The sequence below is a fragment of the Hypanus sabinus genome, chromosome 9, assembly GCF_030144855.1.
Source record: "Hypanus sabinus isolate sHypSab1 chromosome 9, sHypSab1.hap1, whole genome shotgun sequence".
Classification (NCBI taxonomy): domain Eukaryota; kingdom Metazoa; phylum Chordata; class Chondrichthyes; order Myliobatiformes; family Dasyatidae; genus Hypanus; species Hypanus sabinus.
The window spans coordinates 82,091,374-82,108,599 of record NC_082714.1 but is presented as its reverse complement, the minus strand read 5'-3'; the positions used below and the strand labels follow the sequence as shown (position 1 = coordinate 82,108,599).

The following is a 17,226-nucleotide window of genomic DNA, read 5'->3' as shown; positions in this document are numbered from 1 at the left end:
TCACCCATCAGGCTCCTGAACCAGCGGGGATAACTTCGCTCAACCCATCACCGAAGTGTTCCCGCAACCTCCGGGCTCACTTTCAAGGACTCTTCATCCCATGTTCTCAATATTTATTAATGTCATTATATCATTATTTCTTTCTTTTTGAACCAGAGGGTTATTTTTGCATTTGCACAGTTTTATGGTCTTTTGCACGCTGGTTGTCTGCCCTGTTGGAGCAGTGATTCTATCGTGGTTATTGGAATTATTGGGTATGCCAGTGAGAAAGTGAACTCAGGGTTGTATATGGCGACATAAACGTACTTGGAGAATCAGAATCACTGACATACAGTGTGCGGCAGATAGACTCGAAGGGACGAATAGCCTACTGCCCCCATGCCCTGCGGTCTATGGACATTTTAAAGCTCTTAGGCAGGCCCTTGGATGAAAGAAGAACAGAGGCACGCTGCAGGACAGGAGGGTGAGGTTCATCTTAGAGTAGGTTATGAGGTTGGCACATCGATGGCTGAAGGACATGTACTTTACTGTAAGGTTCTATGATCTATAGTGTAAAGAATCGGTTGTTTTATGGCACCAGCACATTACATAAAAACTTACCAGTTTCGATAAGAATTTTTTTTTAATGGTGCTAAGTAGCAAGGTAGTTAGTGTCCATGGACTTTGGCAGCGGAGTGGCTGTAGCAAGTGTTGAGTGCGACTCCTCTCCAAGGAAGCCTGGCGAAGATTACTCACTCATTTTGCCTTCACAGTGCACTGCCTTTTGAAGGCGTCGAGGGATGGGTGAGGGCTTATCAGACTGTGTAAAAAAACTACCTCAGATGTGACCCCTATACTTCTCTCCAATCAGCTTCAAACAATGTCCTCTTGTAGTAGCCATTTGCATCCTGGGGAAAAGTCTCTGGCTGCCCACTATCTATGCACCTTGTACACCTCTATCAAGTTGTCCCTCATCCTCCTTCACTCCAAAGAGAGAAGCCCTAGTTCACTCAACTTTTCCTCATGAGACATGCTCTCGATGCAGGCAGCAGCCTGGTAAATCTCCTCTGCACCCTCTCTAAAGCTTCCACATCCTCCCTATAGCGAGGTGACCAGAACTGAACACAACACTCCAAGTGTGGTCCAACCAGGATTGTATAGAGCTGCAACATTACCTCACTGCTCTTCAACTCGATATGCTGACTAACGAAAGCCAAAACAGGCTAACCACCCTATCAACATTGAGTGATCTATCGACATGGACCAAGATCACTGTTCCTCCACACTGCAAAGATTCCTGCCATTAACCTTGAACTTTGCATTTAAGACTGTATCAATTCACTCTTCTCTGGATTAAACTCCACCCTCCACTTCTCAGCTCCACCTCTGCGTCCTGTCTATCCGTAAGGGGCGGTGGGGGGGAGGTCCTTCAAATGTCACTGGTTTGTGCAATAGGCAATCAAAATGACCCATTAAGTTTGGCTCAAAATACCCTGAGAGTGGATCCAGTGTTCAAGAGGATTTGAAAGTCTGCGTACACAGGTCTCGTGTCCACCTGGACGCCAGGAAAGCTCACCAGCACCTCAGGAGGCTAAAGAAACGTATCTGCTACGAGAAGCGTCGTGTCTGGAAACATCACGGCTCGGAATGGCAGCTGCTCTGCCCGAAACTGCAAAGAGTTCTGGGCACAGCTCGGCCCATCACGGAAACCAGCCTCCCCTCCACGGGCTCCATCTACACTCCTCACTGCCTCGGAAAAACGGCCAACGTAATCAAAGACCCCCCCCCCCCCCCACCGCAGACACTCTCCCATTGGGCAGAGGTTACAAAAACCTGAAAACACGAACCACCAGGCTCAAGGACGGCTGTGATAGTCCCCACGAGCTCCTGACCTCCCAATCTACCCATTAAGGCCTTGCACCTCGCTGTCTGCCTGCATCACTTTATTCTGCGCTCTCTCACATCAAAGCAACGTGCTGGGGGCAGCCTGCGAGAGTCACCACGCTTCCGGTGCCAACAAAGCAGGTCCAAGCCGTGCATCATCGGAATGTGGGAGGGAACCTGAGCGAATCCCACACTGCCACGGACAGCAGCGGGAATCGAACACTGGCCGCTGGCATCGTGAAGAGTTACTCCAGCCGCAACGTCACTGTAGCGCCCTCTATTACCGTTGTCATAATTGTTCTCCCGTGTGCTGAGTAACAATCTGATCTCTACGAACAGTGCACAAACAAGAGAAAATCTGCAGATGCTGGAAGTCCAAGCAACACACAATGCTGGAGGAACTCAGCAGGCCGGGCAGCGTCTGTGGAGAGGAGTACAGTCGACATTCTGGGTTGAAACCCTTCGGCAGGACGCTGCCTGGCCTGCTGAGTTCCTCCAGCATTGTGTGTGTGTTGGACGGTAAGCAAGACAAGCTTTTCACTGCATCTCGCTGCAGTTGACAATAGCAAACCAATTCCAACAGGGCTGTGAGTGCACCCGAGGACACAGGTCCTGCGTTCAGGCGATCTGCCTGTGTTCGGTACACAGGCCTCGTGTTGAGGGGGATCTGTGCGTGTCCAGTACGCAGCTGATATTCAGGAGGTATAAGATACCAACATAAAACCCACTGGAAGATGTTCTAGAAACAATTATTTTCCCTAATTTATTTACTGGCTTCTCGCCCCTCCCTCACCACTCTTCGAAGAGTAGGTAGGAGGAGGGTGAGCCCGCAGATACACAAATAAGCCTGAGTTTAAAATGAATTCTGCTAAATCTACACAAGAAAGAACACAACAAGAACAAAGACACAGTCCATTGGAATACAAAGTGGTCACAGTGTTTCTGTACCGAGGTGGTGATTGGGGTTGTGCCGGTCGGTTCAGGAACCGAACGGTTGAAGGGAAGTCGCTGTTCCTGACCCTGGTGGAGTGGGACTCCAGGCTCCTGTACCTCCTGCCCGATGGGAGCTGTGAGAAGATGGCCTGGCCCGGATGGTGGGGATCTTTCATGATGGACGTTGCCTTTTTGAGGCAGCGTCCGATGGTAGGGAGGGATGTGTCTGGGATGTAGCGGGCTGAATTCACTTCCCTCTGCAGCTTCTTACCAGAGTGGGGTCAGACACAGAGTGAAGCTCCCTCTACACCGTCCCATCACACACTCCCGGGGTCAGACACAGAGTGAAATTCCCTCTACTCTGTCCCATCACACACCCCCGGGGTCAGACACAGAGTGAAACTCCCTCTACACCGTCCCATCACACACTCCCGGGGTCAGACACAGAGTGAAATTCCCTCTACTCTGTCCCATCACACACCCCCGGGGTCAGACACAGAGTGAAACTCCCTCTGCACCGTCCCATCACACACTCCCGGGGTCAGACACAGAGTGAAACTCCCTCCACACTGTCCCAACACACACTCTCGGAGTCAGACACAGAGTGAAACTCCCTCTACACCGTCCCATCACACTCCCGGGGTCAGACACAGAGTGAAACTCCCTCCACACAGTCCCATCACACACTCCCGGGGTCAGACACAGAGTGAATCTCCCTCTACACTGTCCCATCACACACTCCCGGGGTCAGACACAGAGTGAAGCTCCCTCCACACCGCCCCATCACAGACTCCCGGGGTCAGACACAGAGTGAATCTACCTCTACACCGTCCCATCACACACTCCCGGGGTCAGACACAGAGTGAATCTACCTCTACACCATCCCATCACACACTCCCGGGGTCAGATAGCGAGTGAATCTCCCTCTAAACTGTCCCATCACACACTCCTGGGGTCAGACACAGAGTGAATCTACCTCTACACCATCCCATCACACACTCCTGGGGTCAGACAGCGAATGAGTCTGATGTTGCTGACTGATTACAGGTGAGATGTCGCTGAGTATTGCGTTTATTGGAGATTAATAATATCTGTCTCGTTATGTAAGTGGTTCAGGATGAGGAGACATACTGTGCCGTGGTGAAAGTTGAGACGTTGTTTCCCTGTGAAATATGATTCTTTTGGTAATGGATTTGGACAAAATATCATTTGTAATGCGCAATAATTTTTTATTTTCTAACTGAGCTGTCTGCGGGGACGTGATTTTTCACTCTGAGATATGGACCCCCTCCCTCCACGGTGGCTGTAGTGTGCACCGCCTTCAAATCGCACCCTGGTTACGGCCGGGATACACCGACAGCCTCTCCTGACCCTGACCCCTCTTCCACCCGTAGGGTCCCCCTCCACCATCCCGACTGGGAGACACATCGGCCATTGCCCCACCATCGGAGGAGGGGGGCAAATCCCAGAATTCCCTCCTCAACAGCACCGTGGGAGCTCCCTTCCCCACGCTGACTGTGGCGATTTGAGACCGTGACACCCCCTCTACCCCCCACCCCTCAAGGATTTGTGAGAGAGGGGCAATAAACGCTGGGCTTGTAGAGTGGCGGTGAGAAGGTTATCAGTTGCTGCAGGCATTCTTGATCAGCGGGGTAAGTGGGCAGCGGAGTGACAAACGGTGTTCAAAATATTCAAGTGCACTTCAGGAAGACGGACGAGGGTAGAACTTTCACAGTGACCGGCTGAGGTCGGGAAGAGCAGAGGGACTGAGGGCTTTCCTGAAAGCAGTGTCACCGTTCGACAGGGTGGTGAGGAAGCGCGCTGGCCTCCGTCAGTCAGGACATCGAGTGTCGGAGATGCAATCTTGTGCTACAGAACGTACAAGATGTTGGTGAAGCCACACTTGAGACCCTTGGTCACCCTGCTCTCGGAAAGACGTCACTACTACAGAGGAGATTTACGAGTTTAACAGGAACTCGACAGGAAACTTCCTCACCCAGAGAGTGGTCAGTCCGTGGAACGAGCCGACAGAGGAAGTTTTATGAGGCAGGTACATTAGCAACATTGAAAGGACTATTGGACAGGTACACAAATGGGAAATGTTTAGAGGGATACAGACAGGTACACGGATAGGAAAGGTTTAGCGGGATAAGGACAGGTACATGGATAGGAAAGGTTTAGAGGGATACGGACAGGTACACGGATAGGAAAGGTTTAGAGGGATATGGACAGGTACATGGATAGGAAAGGTTTAGAGGGATACGGACAGGTACACGGATAGGAAAGGTTTAGAGGGATACGGACAGCTACACGGATAGGAAAGGTTTAGAGGGATACGGACAGCTACACGGATAGGAAAGGTTTAGAGGGATACAGACAGGTACACGGATAGGAAAGGTTTAGAGGGATACGGACGGGTACACGGATAGGAAAGGTTTAGAGGGATACGGACAGGTACACGGATAGGAAAGGTTTAGAGGGATACGGACAGGTACACGGATAGGAAAGGTTTAGAGGGATACGGACAGGTACACGGATAGGAAAGGTTTAGAGGGATACGGACCGGTACACGGATAGGAAAGGTTTAGAGGGATACGGACAGGTACACGGATAGGAAAGGTTTAGAGGGATACGGACCGGTACACGGATAGGAAAGGTTTAGAGGGATACGGACAGGTACACGGATAGGAAAGGTTTAGAGGGATACGGACAGGTACACGGATAGGAAAGGTTTAGAGGGATACGGACCGGTACACGGATAGGAAAGGTTCAGAGGGATACGGACAGGTACACGGATAGGAAAGGTTCAGAGTGATACGGACGGGTACATGGATAGGAAAGGTTTAGAGGAATACGGACAGGTACACGGATAGGAAAGGTTTAGAGGGATACGGACGGGTACACGGATAGGAAAGGTTTAGAGGGATACGGACAGGTACACGGATAGGAAAGGTTTAGAGGGATACGGACAGGGACACGGATAGGAAAGGTTTAGAGGGATACGGATAGGAAAGGTTCAGAGGGATACGGACAGGTACACGGATAGGAAAGGTTCAGAGGGATATGGACGGGCACACAGAAAGGAAAGGTTTAGAGGGATACGGACAGATACTCAGATATGAAAGGTTTAGAGGGATATTTATGGGAATCTTGTAGACACCAGGTGGGCCGAAAGATCAGTTTCCTTGCTGGGTGACTCTGACAAATCGACATGGATGTGAATGGGAGATTGACTACCAGCGCAGACGTGGGAGGCCGAAGGGCAGGTTTCACTGCTGGATCGCTGTGCTTTCAGGAGTGGGGACATTTATTAAGTTTTAATTTTACCTTACCCCAGGCAGTGATGGCAGAGAGAAGGAGGGGGGCAGAATTCCTTGTTACATCTCCACTGAAATCTGGTTGCTGGCATCTCACATCAGCTGGCAGCGTGTCCTTCCCCTGTGTCTGTACAGCCACAGATAGTGATTCCATTAACCCCGGGGCCCTTCAATATTCATCAGGCCCACTCCCTGCCACCCCGCTGGGGGGCCAGCAGCACTGCCAGCAACTCAGTCAAGGTTAGAGTCTCCTCACAGCTGGGAGAGGAGCAGCACGACGGGGGAGGGAAGTGAGAGGGGAGTGCCACGCCGAGGGAGGGGTAGTGAAGAGGGAGTGCCATGTTGAGGGAGGGGTAGTGAAGAGGGAGTGCCATGTTGAGGGAGGGGTAGTGAAGAGGGAGTGCCATGTTGAGGGAGGGGAAGTGAGAGGGGAGTGCCACGCCGAGGGAGGGGTAGTGAAGAGGGAGTGCCATGTTGAGAGAGGGAAGTGAGAGGAAAGTGCCACGCCGAGGGAGGGGTAGTGAAGAGGGAATGCCATGTTGAGGGAGGGGTAGTGAAGAGGGAGTGCCATGTTGAGGGAGGGAAGTGAGAGGAGAGTGCCACGCCGAGGGAGGGGTAGTGAAGAGGGAATGCCATGTTGAGGGAGGGGTAGTGAAGAGGGAGTGCCATGATGAGGGAGGGAAGTGAGAGGAGAGTGCCACGCCGAGGGAGGGGTAGTGAAGAGGGAATGCCATGTTGAGGGAGTGGAAGTGAGGAGGGAGTGCCATGCTGAGGGAGGGGTAGTGAAGAGGGAGTGCCATGTTGAGGGAGGGGTAGTGAAGAGGGAGTGCCATGTTGAGGGAGGGGTAGTGAAGAGGGAGTGCCATGTTGAGGGAGGGGAAGTGAGAGGGGAGTGCCACGCCGAGGGAGGGGTAGTGAAGAGGGAGTGCCATGTTGAGGGAGGGAAGTGAGAGGAAAGTGCCACGCCGAGGGAGGGGTAGTGAAGAGGGAATGCCATGTTGAGGGAGGGGTAGTGAAGAGGGAGTGCCATGTTGAGGGAGGGAAGTGAGAGGAGAGTGCCACGCCGAGGGAGGGGTAGTGAAGAGGGAATGCCATGTTGAGGGAGGGGTAGTGAAGAGGGAGTGCCATGATGAGGGAGGGAAGTGAGAGGAGAGTGCCACGCCGAGGGAGGGGTAGTGAAGAGGGAATGCCATGTTGAGGGAGTGGAAGTGAGGAGGGAGTGCCATGCTGAGGGAGGGGTAGTGAAGAGGGAGTGCCATGCTGAGGGAGGGGTAGTGAAGAGGGAGTGCCATGTTGAGGGAGTGGAAGTGAGGAGGGAGTGCCATGTTGAGGGAGTGGAAGTGAGGAGGGAGTGCCAAGCTGAGGGAGGGGTAGTGAAGAGGGAGTGCCATGTTGAGGGAGGGAAAGTGAGAGGAGAGTGCCACGCCGAGGGAGGGGTAGTGAAGAGGGAGTGCCATGTTGAGGGAGGGAAGTGAGAGGAGAGTGCCACGCCGAGGGAGGGGTAGTGAAGAGGGAATGCCATGTTGAGGGAGGGGTAGTGAAGAGGGAGTGCCATGTTGAGGGAGGGGTAGTGAAGAGGGAGTGCCATGCTGAGGGAGGGGTAGTGAAGAGGGAGTGCCATGTTGAGGAAGGGGTAGTGAAGAGGGAGTGCCATGTTGTGGGAGGGGTAGTGAAGAGGGAGTGCCATGTTGAGGGAGTGGAAGTGAGGAGGGGAGTGCCATGTTGAGGGAGTGGAAGTGAGAAGGGAGTGCCAAGCTGAGGGAGGGGTAGTGAAGAGGGAGTGCCATGTTGAGGGAGGGGAAGTGAGAGGAGAGTGCCACGCCAAGGGAGGGGTAGTGAAGAGGGAATGCCATGTTGAGGGAGTGGAAGTGAGGAGGGAGTGCCATGCTGAGGGAGGGGTAGTGAAGAGGGAGTGCCACACCGAGGGAGGGGTAGTGAAGAGGGAATGCCATGTTGAGGGAGTGGAAGTGAGGAGGGAGTGCCATGCTGAGGGAGGGGTAGAGGGAGTGCCACACCGAGGGAGGGGTAGTGAAGAGGGAGTGCCATGCTGAGGGAGTGGAAGTGAGGAGGGAGTGCCACACCGAGGGAGGGGTAGTGAAGAGGGAGTGCCATGCTGAGGGAGGGGTAGTGAAGAGGGAATGCCATACTGAGGGAGAGAAGTGAGAGGAGAGTGCCACGCCGAGGGAGGGGTAGTGAAGAGGGAATGCCATGTTGAGGGAGTGGAAGTGAAGAGGGAGTGCCATGCTGAGGGAGTGGAAGTGAGTGCCACACCGAGGGAGGGGTAGTGAAGAGGGAGTGCCACGCTGAGGGAGGGGTAGTGAAGAGGGAATGCCATACTGAGGGAGAGAAGTGAGAGGAGAGTGCCACGCCGAGGGAGGGGTAGTGAAGAGGGAATGCCATGTTGAGGGAGTGGAAGTGAAGAGGGAGTGCCATGCTGAGGGAGTGGAAGTGAGTGCCACACCGAGGGAGGGGTAGTGAAGAGGGAGTGCCATGCTGAGGGAGTGGAAGTGAGGAGGGAGAGCCACACCGAGGGAGGGGTAGTGAAGAGGGAGAGCCATGCTGAGGGAGTGGAAGTGAGGAGGGAGTGCCACACCGAGGGAGGGGTAGTGAAGAGGGAGTGCCATGCTGAGGGAGTGGGAGGAGGGAGTGCCACGCTGAGGGAGGGGTAGTGAAGAGGGAGTGCCACACCAAGGGAGGGGTAGTGAGGAGGGAGTGCCATGCTGAGGGAGGGGGCACTTTATTTATTTTAATTTGCGATACACCGCGGAATGTGCTTTGAGACGTGTAGCCCACCAACACCTGACGGCCCCTGATTTAACCCTGGCCTGATCACGGGGCAGCTCACGGTCACCAAGTCACCTACCAGGGCAGGGTGGCAGGGGAGTGGGGGCGAGGGAGATGTGGGCCACGGGCAGAGAAGATGGGGGCTCACTCTCACCCTCTCCAGATGTGCAGCTCTAACTCTGCAAGGGAAAAGGATGCCCTGTCACCACACCGGACGACAACTCCCCACCCCTGATCTCGGAGTTAGAGACTCACTCTGGCTCAGTAACACCTTTCACCATTCAGAGATGCACAAATCCCTGAGGGGCACAGACAGACATTCTCCCCAGGGCCGGGGAGGGCACGGGTCAAAGGTGAGAGGGGAGAGGTTAAACAGGAACCTGAGGGGCAATTTCTTCACCCAGAGCGGGTCAGTATGTGGAACGAGCTGCCAGAGGAAGGGGATGTGGCAGGTACATTAACGACATTTAAAGGACAAATGGACAATTGCTTTCGCGTTGTTATTTTATTTTGCGATACAATGCAGAACAGGCCCTTCTGGCCCCTCGATCTGCGCGGCCCAGCAACCCCCGATTTAACCCCGGGACAATCTATAATGACGGATAACCTACCCACCGGACTGTGGGAGGGAGACACAGCACCCGGTCACAGGGAGGACATCCAGACTGAGTTGACAGTGAACTCCGAACTCCAATGCCACACGAACCACTACAGCACCGCGCAGCCGCGAGAAACTGCGGAGAGTAGTGGATGCAGCTCAGACCGACACACACGTCAGCCTCCTCTCCACGCGGCCTTGGGAGAGCAGCCAACGTCATCACCGAGTCCTGTCCCACCCCCCTCCTAATGGGCAGGAAATACACAAGTCTGAAAGCACGTACACCGGCTTCAAGGACAGCTTCTACCCCATGGTGCAATTTAATATCAGAGAGTACAACCTGAAATTCTTACTCTTCACAGACTCCCACAAAGCTCAAAGATTGACAGACATCGGAATCCCAAAGCTCCCCTCCCCTTCCCACACACGACTGGCCCCCCCACCTGCTCCGGCAAAACCCACTCCCCCACCGACGCAAAGTCCCCAAAGAGGCCTTAGTGTAGAGCCTGTCAAAAAACGAGTCCATCGCAACACTTCAGGCTGTCAAACGGGCTCCCAGAGAGATCGCCCCTGCAGCAAGTGAGAGCAGGAGACCAGCACCATCCGCTGCAGCCCACCCAGAGGACCCAGACCGACGGGCTCTCACTCACCGTCGAAAGAGCCAGCTTGAGTGTAGGGGCTTCTTCCAACAGGAGCACCCCCCCCCCCAGCCTGCTGTCTAGACGTCTGACTTTTACCACACCACTGAACAGACCTCTCACACGCTAGAAGATGAACTCGTGATCTCTCAACCTACCCTGTCGTGACCCTTACACCTCACTGCCCTCTCTCTGGATCTGTGACACTCTATTCGGCACTCTGTTTACCTCTTCCTGCTTACGTTCCAACACGTGGACCGATCTGTCTGGATGGCACACAGACAAAAGCTTTTCAGAGCATCTCGGCACACGTGACAATAGTGAACCAATTACCAAGGAAGCGGATGGGAAAAGGGAAAGGAAGTCGGCCAAACGTGACTAACATCGTAGGGAACCTTGGTCAGCAAGGATCACTTGGGCCAAAGGGCCTACTTCTGCCTCACAGAACTCGGTACGGAGTTGGGAGAAGTGATGGGGAGCACTTAAGGATACGGGAGAGCTAATTCAAAGTCAAAAGTCAAAGTAAATTTATTATCAAAGGACATAAATGGCACCGTAGACACTTTCTTGCTGGAAAATAGAAAACCATAAGACATAGGAGCAGAATTAGGGCATACAGCCCATCAAGTCTGCTGTGCCATTCCACCATGGCTGACGAAGGGTCTCGGCCCGAAACGTTGACTGCTTCTTTCAACGGATGCTGCCCGACCTGCTGAGTTCATCCAGCTTGTTGGTACATGTTGATTTGACCACAGCATCTGCAGTGTTCTTTGTATTTAATATTCTCCTGCCTTCTCCCCGGAACCTGACTAATCAAGATCCCATCAGCTCCACTTTAAACATACACAAACTTGGCCTCCATGGCTGTCTGTAGAGATGAATTCCACAGATTCAGCACCTCCTGGCTCCTTATCTCTCTGGTCCTGGACTAAATACAAATATTTTACAAAAAACTATACACCAACAAAGACTGCTGAACAACCAAATGTGCAGAGAGAGACAAACCATGCAGATCAAATAAATAAACAATACAGAGATGAGTTACAGTCCTTGAAAGCGATTCTGTGGGTGATGGAATCAGTTCAGAGTTGTGGGGAGTGAAGTTATCCACTCTGGTTCAGGAGCCTGATGGTTGTAGGGTAATAACTGTTCCGAAACTGGGGGTGTGGGACCAAAGGCTGCTTCCCGATGGTAGAGATGAGAGCTTGGCCTGGATGGTGAAAGTCCCTGATGATGGATGCTCCTTGTAGATGTGCTGAGCAGTGGCGAGGGTTTACCTGTGATGTCCGTCACGCTGGAGAACTTATTTACTTAGTGAGTGACGCCACATCGCGTGGGCCCCTCCTGCTCTCTGATCCATGCCAGCAACCCCACCACCCTGACTTAACGATGGGACAATTTACAATGACCAAACCCTGCCCAGTACACCTTAGCTCCCACGGGAGGACGTACTGAAACTCCTGACAGAACAGCAGGGCAGGGGAACTGAACGTCACACGGGGCAGTGGTAGGGTCACACCCACTGCTATGCCACCTTGGCGGATTTGGCGACGCGAGAGGGCACTGGCATGGGGGATGCCTGACGGGTGGGGATGGGACAGACACGGAATGATCTCCCTTTCAGGCTGACCCACTGCCGGTAAACAAGAACAGCCCGGTGAGATCTGTGTTCGCATTCGAGGCTGCTGTGAGCCACTAATTAAATCAACATGCTTCATCCCAGCATGAAGACTAATCCACAGAGCTAATCCGATCAAAGCACAATTAAGTGTTGGAATTATATCTGTTCGATGCACGCGTGGAGGCACGATGCCAGGAAGGAGAGAATTCCGTGCTCCCAGCACTGTTCCCGAGGACTGGATCCATCGCTGCTTTGCAACAGGAAGGGCCTCGGCTCGTCACAAGTAGTACCTCTCCCCCCGACGCCAGGGCAAGGGCCACACAGAACAGTACTACACAGTACAGGCCCTTCAGCCTACAGTGTTGTGCTGACCCCTTAAACTAATCCAAGAGCATCCTTCTCCCACATAGCCCTCCGTCTTTCTTTCATCACGTGCCGATCCAAGAGTCTCTCAGCTGCCTCTCTCCACTCTCAGTGTAAAAACAACCTGTCTCTGACATCCTCCCTTACGTCACCTTAAAACGCTGCCCTCTCAGATGAGCCATTTCTGCCCTGGGAAAACGGCGCTGGCTGTCCACCCAGCTGCCTCTTATCTTGCCAAAATTCGCGGATGCTCAAGTCCCTTATTCAACCATCTCAATGCGCTGGACATTAGGATCCAGCAGAATCCCAGACCTTATTTAACCTCTCTCGGTGGGGTGGACATTAGGACCCAGCGGAACCCCAGACCTTATTTAACCTCTCTCGGTGGGGTGGACATTAGGACCCAGCGGAGCCCCAGACCCTATTTAACCTCTCTCGGTGGGGTGGACATTAGGACCCAGCGGAGCCCCAGACCCTATTTAACCTCTCTCGGTGGGGTGGACATTAGGACCCAGCGGAGCCCCAGACCCTATTTAACCTCTCTCGGTGGGGTGGACATTAGGACCCAGCGGAGCCCCAGACCCTATTTAACCTCTCTCGGTGGGGTGGACATTAGGACCCAGCGGAGCCCCAGACCCTATTTAACCTCTCTCGGTGGGGTGGACATTAGGACCCAGCGGAGCCCCAGACCCTATTTAACCTCTCTCGGTGGGGTGGACATTAGGACCCAGCGGAGCCCCAGACCCTATTTAACCTCTCTCGGTGGGGTGGACATTAGGACCCAGCGGAGCCCCAGACCCTATTTAACCTCTCTCGGTGGGGTGGACATTAGGACCCAGCGGAGCCCCAGACCCTATTTAACCTCTCTCGGTGGGGTGGACATTAGGACCCAGCGGAGCCCCAGACCCTATTTAACCTCTCTCGGTGGGGTGGACATTAGGACCCAGCGGAGCCCCAGACCCTATTTAACCTCTCTCGGTGGGGTGGACATTAGGACCCAGCGGAGCCCCAGACCCTATTTAACCTCTCTCGGTGGGGTGGACATTAGGACCCAGCGGAGCCCCAGACCCTATTTAACCTCTCTCGGTGGGGTAGACATTAGGACCCAGCGGAGCCCCAGACCCTATTTAACCTCTCTCGGTGGGGTGGACATTAGGACCCAGCGGAACCCCAGACCCTATTTAACCTCTCTCTGTGGGGTGGACATTAGGACCCAGCGGAGCTCTGAATCTGCAGTGTTTCTGTTCACGAAAGTAATCACGAACACGGTTGAAAATGAAGTGGAAATAATAAAGTGATCGGAAAGAGGTGGAACGCCATCGGTCATTGGAAAAGTGTTAGGCTATGTCAGTCAACAATTGGAACAATTTTAAAGGATAAAGTGAGAAAGGCTCAGCAGGGTCCTGAGGCGGAGAGCCGCCAGTCGCGTACGTACACACACCAGTGACTGTCCGCCCTCTCCCACTGGGAGACTCAAGACCGCTGCAGAGACCCAGTGTTTCCTGTTGCCCCAGAAGAAGTCCACTAACTTCCTCTGCATTCTCGCAACAAACGGGGCAGGAGGGGCCAAGGTGACGATCCGATACCACAACATGGAGGCCACCAGCTGGTTTATTACCACCACCCTGCGTCGATAGGAAAGCACCCTGAGAAGGCCTGACCAGCGCCCCAGCCGGGCCATGACTTTCGTCTCCAGGTCCTGCCAGTTCGCCAGCCAGGTCTCCCCAGAAGGACTCAGGTAGACTCCCAGATAGAGGGAACGCCGAGTACTCCACTCAAAAGCTCTCATCTCCTCCGGCAGGGAGTTCACCTGCCACTGACCCACTAAGAGTCCGGAACATTTCGCCCAGTTGATCCTAGCGGAGGATGCCGCCGAGAAAACTTCTTGGCAATCACGCATCCTCTGCAGATCATTGGGATCTGTCATCATGAGGAGTACATCATCGGCGTAGGCCGAGAGGACGACCTCCATGTCCAGTTCACGCAGGAACAGACCTGTCAGCCTTCGCCAAAGAAGGCTCAGGAATGGCTCGACACAGATAGCGTACAATTGACTGGACATGGGGCATCCCTGACGTACTCCTCTCTTGAAGGGAATGGGCGCTGCCAGTGATCCATTGACCTTAACAAGGCACTGTGCGGCATATAGGAGAGTATAGGAGCCGAACTCGGGCCACAAAGTGCAGAGTGCCCACCAGGAAACTGTGGTCTACCTGGTCAAACGCCTTCTCCTGGTCAAGAGAAAGAAATGCTGCCGGGGACCCAGTCTCCTGCTGCAGGTGGACCGGGTCCCGTACTAGGTGGACATTGTCCTGGATGGAGCGGCCCGGGACTGTGTAAGATTGGTCAGGATGGATCACCTGTCTCCGTACTGAACCAAGACGATTGGCCATTGCCCAGGCGAAGATCTTGTAGTCCGCGCACAAGAGGGAGACAGGGTGCCAGTTCTTTAGCAGGCGGAGGTCTCCCTTCTTGGGCAGCAGGACCACAACAGCTCTCCGCCATGAGAGGGGCATTTCCCCGGTGGCTAGGCTCTCCCCTAGAACAAGGCTGTAATCGACCCCTCCCAAAAAGCCTGATAAAACTCCACACTCAGACCATCTAAGCCAGGGGATTTACCCCTCCGGAGTTGCCGAAGGGCAGTAGACAGCTCCTCCCCAGTCAGGGAGGCGTCCAGACACGCTGCGTCCTCTGGGCTGACCTTTGGCAAATCTTCCCAGACCTCACTGCACGCCCCCGCATTTGACGGATCCGGTGAGAATAAGGACAGATAGAAAGTGCGGACTTCTTCGATAATTTCATCAGGATCCGTGATGGAGGAGCCATCAGCAGCCAATAGCTCCACCAGCTGCTTTTGAACTCCCCGCCACTTCTCCAACGAGTAGAAGAAGGGTGAGCCGCGGTCCAAATCTTGCAGCATTTGGATCCGCGACCTCACATACGCACCTCAGGACTGCTGAAGCTGCAGATTCCTTAGTGCGATCTTCTCCTGGTATTCCTGCCACAGCTGTTGGTCTCCACCAGTTGGACCAAGACGGGACTCTAGGTCAAGCAATGCTTTCTCAAGCTGCTCAATCTCAGAGCCCCGCCTCTTTGTCCACCCCCTAGTGTACTCCCGACATAAAAACCGGATGTGGGCCTTGTCCACATCCCACCACAGCCGTAGGGAGCGAAACTCTCTCCAGGTGGCCCAGAACGCTCAGAATGAATCTCGGAATCGGCTGTTCTCCAGCAGCCGGTTGTTAAAGTGCCAATACCCAGACCCCACCCTAGGGTGCAGAGCAGTAAATTCCATCCAGACAAGGTGATGATCCGAGCACGATATCGGCCGCATGGAGGAAGCCGACACGCGGGAGACATAAGCCCGAGAGATATATAGGCGGTCTATCCGGGAACCCCCCCCTCTAGATCTTCTGGAGAAGGCGCTAGAGTCAGGGTGAAGATTCCGCCAGCTGTCCACCAAGTCAAAGGAGCCGACTAGCTCCTTTAACTTTTTTGCCGATGCTGGGTCGCGTTGGAGGTCTGAGCGGTCCTCCACCTCGAGTGTACAGTTGAAGTCTCCCCCAAGGATGACCCGCAGTCCCCAGGATCGATGGAACTCAGCAAGGTGGACAGCTGACAGAATAGGCGCGTCTGCATCACCCCGCGCCTCGGAGCGTACACGTTGATAAAATGTAACGGTACTCCATCCAGGTGCACAGCCAGGTGGAGCAGACGGCCGGGCACAACATCTTGGACTCCTACGATTTCTGGCCGGAAGGTTGGGGCCAACAGGATCGCCACCCCACTAGAGTTGGAGCTAAGGTGACTCATGTAGACCCCGCCCTGCCACTCCAGGAGCCAAGCGGACTCGTCCCCCGGGGTGGTATGGGTTTCCTGCAGGAAACTCACCGCATATCTCCCGTCCCTGAGGACTGAGAGATTGTTATACCTGCGGAGAGAGCCCCTGCTACCGTTCACATTGAGACTAGCTATGGTAAACTTCATGTCGGGAGCACACTAGGCCTCAGCACCAGTCCCCTTCCCACTGAGAGCGATGGCGCCCTCAGCCGCACTCTCCCGAAGAAAACCGAGAATATCCTTTGCTTTCCGGGCCCGACTGCTACCATCGCTTCCCTGTGACCCACCATCTCCCGAAGGAGCGAGGCTGCTTTTCATCCTGATGTCCCGCACCAGGTCATCCAGGAAGGATTTCAGCTGCCGCCTGTCATTCCCCGACACAGAATTCCTTTTCCCCTTCCCCTTCCGTCTGAGGATGACCCTCAGGGACTTCACCAGCCTTGGCATGCTAGGCCAGCGAAGCGAGGCTGGTTTAGGCCGATGCTTTGCACCCACGGAGGAGTGAATAAACTCTCTGATCTCCTCCACAGGTATCAATGGGGACTTCTCTGGAGGGGTGAGGATGTCCATTGTCTCGCTATCAAATGAATCCCCCTCCAACCCCTCACTGCAGACAGATCCCCCACCGTCCTCCTCATGTGGGGTATAAGGTGGCTGCCCCTGTAACCTACACTGCACAGCGGGTACCTCCCCTATACCTTCCCGCTCCACCGTCGCATCAGTCTTACCCACAGTTGCGGCGATGGAGGGAAAATCCCAAGGGACTCCCCGCAGGCCATTAGTTGATGGGGTCGGCATGCAGGTTGCATCACCCTCCCCAGGAGACAGGCATGAAGGGGACCCCAGCAGCTCTGGCCCAATGGATTCACCAGCAGCCTGATGCTGACTGTGAGAGAGCCTGGTCTCCCCTCCACTTGTACTACTTAATACATTTCCCTCCAGGGAGGCGCTGACTGCTAAGTCCTGGGTGGAGGGCTCCAGGTCTGTTTTAGTTGTGCAAACAGGCCTAGCACTAGCTTCATGCACAACCACACCACCCACCCCAGGACTGGTAGCTTCATCTGGGGATTCAGGGTTAGACACAACTCCCACCCGGATTCCCACCCCTTTCTGGGACTCCCCCACATCTACATTCTCTGCCCTCTTGGGGAAACATTCCCTTCTCCAAGCCGGAGGAGCACGCAGGTGCGGGATTCACCGATGGAGCGTTACTCTCCGCTTCCATCACCCCGTCCGTCTGTGCACTTCCCCGAGCCTCCCGCTCCACTT

The 17,226-nt window shown here is 54.2% G+C and overlaps 1 protein-coding gene across 1 annotated transcript in view; it reads right to left on the bottom strand.

The window, feature by feature from the left end:
- LOC132399534 (ephrin-A4-like) overlaps positions 1 to 17,226 on the bottom strand; it is a 54,277-nt gene that overhangs the window by 27,732 nt on the left and 9,319 nt on the right. The window lies entirely within an intron of this gene.